Here is a 5,081-nt window from a genome sequence, read left to right as displayed (position 1 = left end):
TGATACCCTACAGGAGCACTTAAACCCAACACCGCTGCTGATAGTGGAACGATTCAAATTCTTCAAGAGAAATCAACACAAGAATGAAAGTAACGCTGATTACCTCACCGAATTAAGAAAGCTATCAAAACACTGCCAATTCGGGGCAGGACTAGCAGATTATCTTCGAGACAAATTCGTCTGCGGTCTCTTAAGTGAAGGTGCACAGAAAAGGCTGCTTTCTGAAAAAGATTTAACACTGGACAAGGCTTTCAGTATGGCTGTATCATACGAAGCAGCCGCAAGAGGAGCTGCAGAGATACTACAAAAGACACAGGACTTCGGCACCCATGAAATGACACAGGGTTTCGAGAGATGTTATTGCTGCAGCAGATCCACCCATGACCAGAGGGACTGCTGGTTCAAGGACAATGCATGCAGGCAATGCGGAAAGATTGGACACATTGCACGGGTATGCCGAGCTGGACAAAATAAATCCACAGACAGGAAAAAAAAAATCAATAAAGAAAAGTACAGAAAGGTACAAATGATGACGGACAGTAGCTCCGAAGACCAGAAGAGCGATAACGACTCCAAAAACAAGAGACTAAACTGTCTCAAATTACATAATGTACTTGTCAAAGATGATTACCAGACCATTTGGGTTACCCTCACGATAGCAGGGTCCCCAGTTAAAATGGAGCTAGATACAGGATCAGCTCTGACCGTAATAAATCGACGGGATTACGAGAGGCTATTTCCGCATATACCTTTAAAAGACACATCCATTATCTTGAAAACATATACGGGGCAGAAAGTATACCCGAAAGGAAAAATAAGGGTGCCTGTTGTATACAACGACAAGGAAATACAAAAGTTGTATTTATACATTCTACAAGATGGGGGCCCACCACTGTTAGGACGTGAATGGATCAGGAAAATACGTTTAGACTGGCACTCCATTCAGGCACTGACGGTGACCAGTAAGAAAAAAAACGATGATGACGTCATACCTGAACGATTAAAAGACATCTTGGCCAACGCCAAAGAAGTGTTTCAAGAGAAACTAGGAACCTTGAAAGGCATCACCGCCTCAATAAAAGTGGAAGATGCAGCAATTCCCAAGTTTTTTAAGGCAAGACCGGTGCCATACGCAATTCGTCCAGCAGTCGAGGCAGAGCTGGAGAATTTGGAAAATGCAGGCGTATTATCCAAAATAGATTGGAGCGAGTGGGCAACACCCATCGTTCCAGTCATGAAGAAAGCATTGAATAAAGATAAATCTGAAGAACAGAGAAAAATTTGCATCTGTGGAGACTTCAAGGTGACGGTAAACCCGGTCCTTCACACGGTACAGTATCCTCTTCCGAGGATAGAAGATATTTTCGCCTCACTATCCGGAGGGAAACGTTTCACCAAAATTGACTTGGCACAGGCATATCTACAGATGGAGGTTGAAGAGGCCTCTAAAAAATATCTCACGATAAATACACACAAAGGTCTGTACCAGTACAATCGACTGGTTTTCGGAGTAGCATCCGCTCCGGCTATCTGGCAAAGAGCTATGGAGCAAGTCCTCCAAGGGATTCCGGGGACTCAATGCTACCTAGATGACATCCTTGTAACAGGAGAAAACGACAATGAGCACCTTGCCAAATTGGAGCAGGTGCTCACTAGGCTGAGAGAACGGGGCCTACGAGCAAATCGCCCCAAGTGCGAATTTTTCCAAAATCAAATATCATATTGTGGCCACATAATTAATAAGGAAGGGTTGCATAAGTCACCTGAAAAAATTGAAGCGGTCATAAAAGCCCCAGCACCTGAAAATGTTTCACAATTAAGGTCGTTCCTGGGATTAATAAATTACTATCATAAATTTTTACCGAACTTATCAACTCTTCTACACCCTCCTAATGAACTGCTACAAACAGGAGTAATTTGGAAATGGAGCGAAGACTGTAAACGTGCCTTCCATAAATGCAAAGACTTAATCACGTCCAAAGAAGTTTTGGCTCATTACAACCCATCACTGCCAATCAGACTGGCATGCGATGCATCCCCTTACGGCATAGGAGCAGTGTTATTGCATAAATTCCCTGATGGCTCGGAACGGCTGATAGCTTTTGCGTCACGCTCATTGAACTCAGCTGAACGTAACTATGCCCAAATCGACAGGGAAGCACTCAGCCTGGTATGGGGAGTGAAGAAATTCAACCATTACCTACACGGACAAAAATTTACCTTGTTGACTGACCATCAACCCCTCATCTCCATATTCAACCCTAAAAAGGGTGTTCCCATTATGGCAGTGCAAAGGCTACACAGAATCACAGAAACCCCACAGTGCAGATAGAGGCCATTTCGGCCCATCGAGCCTGCACCGACACATATCCCACCCGATCCCTGTAACCCCTACACCAACACATGTCCCACCCTATCCCCGTAACCCCACGTATTTAATCCCCCCTAACACTAAGGGTCAATTTATCATAGCCAATCAACCTAACCCGCACATCTTTGGACTGTGGGAGGAAACCGGAGCACCCGGAGAAAACCCACGCAAACACAGGGAGAATGTGCAAACTCCACACAGACAGTCACCCGAGGCCGGATTCGAACCCGGGTCCCTGGCGCTGTGAGGCAACAGTGCTAACCACTATGCCACCGTGCTGCCGAGGTGGTCCCTTTTTCTAGCGGCACACCAATACAACATAGAATACAAAGGATCAAAACCGCATGGGAATGCTGACGGTTTATCGCGCCTACCGTTACCAATGGTAGAAGAGGCACCTACAGTAGACCCAGTGGAGATGTTCCACTCAACCATAGTGGAATGTCTACCAGTAACAAATTCTGCCATTGAAAAGGAAACGAGAAATGACCCGACTCTCTCACGAGTCTATGACTTAACGGTGAAGGGATGGCCAGCACATGGCGAACCACTGTTGCCAGCATTCTCGCAAAGAAGAGAACAGCTGTCAGTATGCCGAGGAACCTTGATGTGTGGATCCAGAGTGGTGATTCCACCCAAACTCCAGGATAAAGTGCGAAAGGAGCTTCACGAGGGGCATCTGGGTGGAGTGAAAATGAAGAACCTAGCCAGAGCGTTTGTATGGTGGCCAGGTATCGATGGAGACATAGAAGAAATGACCAAGAGCTGCCTAAGATGCCAGAAGGTCCAAAACGCTCCACCCCAAGCCCCTCTACATCCTTGGGAGTGGCCCCCATCTCCCTGGCAAAGGGTACACATCGACTTTGCTGGTCCATTTATGGACTCAATGTCCTTAATCAGGGTTGATGCACACTCCAAGTGGCCAGAGGTAATAAAGATGTCCTCCACCACCACGGAAAAAACCATCACAGTATTAATGACCATATTTGCCAGGAATGGGCTGCCAGAACAGATCTGTTCTGATAATGGACCGCAATTTGTGTCCGAAGAATTCAGGAAGTTCTTAAAAAACAATGGGGTTAAGCACTACACATCCGCCCCATACCATCCCGCCACCAATGGATTGGCTGAAAGGTTTGTCCAGACCTTCAAGAAGGCCATAAAAGCCATGGGTAATGAAGACATAAAACTTCAGCACAAGGTGGATAACTTCTTGTTCGCATACAGTAATGCAACACATATGGTCACCAACCAAACTCCCGCCATAATGTTCTTCAATAGAAGCCTAAGATGCCGGCTGGATTTGATCAAGCCCAACATCAGAAGGGACGTGGAGAACCGGCAATTTCAAGGCATGAATGAAAGGCCAACTAGAACCTTCCAGATAGGTCAACAAGTTTTGGCCCGGGACTACCGTACCGAGAAATGGCAGCCTGGAACTATCTGCACATGACTAGGACCGCTGATGTATACCGTGGACATCGGAGAAAGCATAATAAGGCGCCATGCTGACCAAATCATAGAGTCATCCGAAAAGGGACAACCTACACCACAACTCTATACGCCTAACGATGAAGTAGAGATACCCATATCTACCTCCGATCCGGTGATACTGGAACCCGATGAACCCAACATTGGCATTCAAGCCGAATCAGCCTTGCCAAAAGAACCTACTACACCACCAGAAACTACTACACCACCGAGGCGTTCTCCGGACCGAGTCAGGAAGCCTCCAGAGAGACTGACTTATAATTAATTAACCGCAGCAATGTGTATATTATTTTGCTTATAACATGTAATTAATAATTACTTAAAATATTATGTACAGGTTAGCTAAAAGGGGAGGAATTGTAGTGTAGGTGACTTTAAGAGCCCCATGTGTGCTGTAATGCCGGTAATGGCCACTCGGGCTATATAAGCCTGTATATTGTGTTATATCCGTTAGTTCCCCTCCAGACTTTGTTCAGTAAACACCTATGAAACCAACTCCTGTCTTCAGTGTCTCTATCAACACACAGACACAACAGGATGGGCTCTGATGGGATAGTTAGGATACTGGAGGGATGGGCTTCGATAGAGGAGTTAGGGTACTGGAGGGATGGGCTTCGATGGGAGAGTTAGGATACTGGAGGGATGGGCTTCGATGGGAGAGTTAGGGTACTGGAGGGGTGGGCTTCGATGGGAGAGTTAGGGTACTGGAGGGATGGGCTTCGATGGGAGAGTTAGGGTACTGGAGGGATGGGCTTCGATGGGAGAGTTAGGGTACTGGAGGGATGGGCTTCGATGGGAGAGTTAGGGTACTGGAGTGATGGGCTTCAATGGGAGAGTTAGGGTACTGGAGGGATGGGCTTCGATGTGACAGTTAGGGTACTGGGGGGATGGGCTTCGATGTGAGAGTTAGGGTATTGGAGGGATGGGCTTCGATGGAAGAGTTAGGGTACTGGAGGGATGAGCTTCGTTGGGAGAGTTAGGGTACCGGAGGGATGGGCTTCGCTGGGAGAGTTAGGGTACTGGAGGGATGAACTTCGATGGGAGAGTTAGGGTACTGGAGGGATGGGCTTTGATTGGAGAGTTAGGATACTGGAGGGATGGGCTTCGATAGAAGAGTTAGGGTACTGGAGGGCTGGGCTTCGATAGAAGAGTTAGGGTACTGGAGGGATGGGCTTCGATGGGAGAGTTAGGGTACTGGAGGGATGGGCTTCGATGGGAG

Source organism: Somniosus microcephalus, chromosome 12 (assembly GCF_052327205.1).
Source record: "Somniosus microcephalus isolate GS21.2 chromosome 12, FLI_Smic_1.0, whole genome shotgun sequence".
NCBI classification, from domain to species: domain Eukaryota; kingdom Metazoa; phylum Chordata; class Chondrichthyes; order Squaliformes; family Somniosidae; genus Somniosus; species Somniosus microcephalus.
This window is presented reverse-complemented; position numbering follows the sequence as displayed.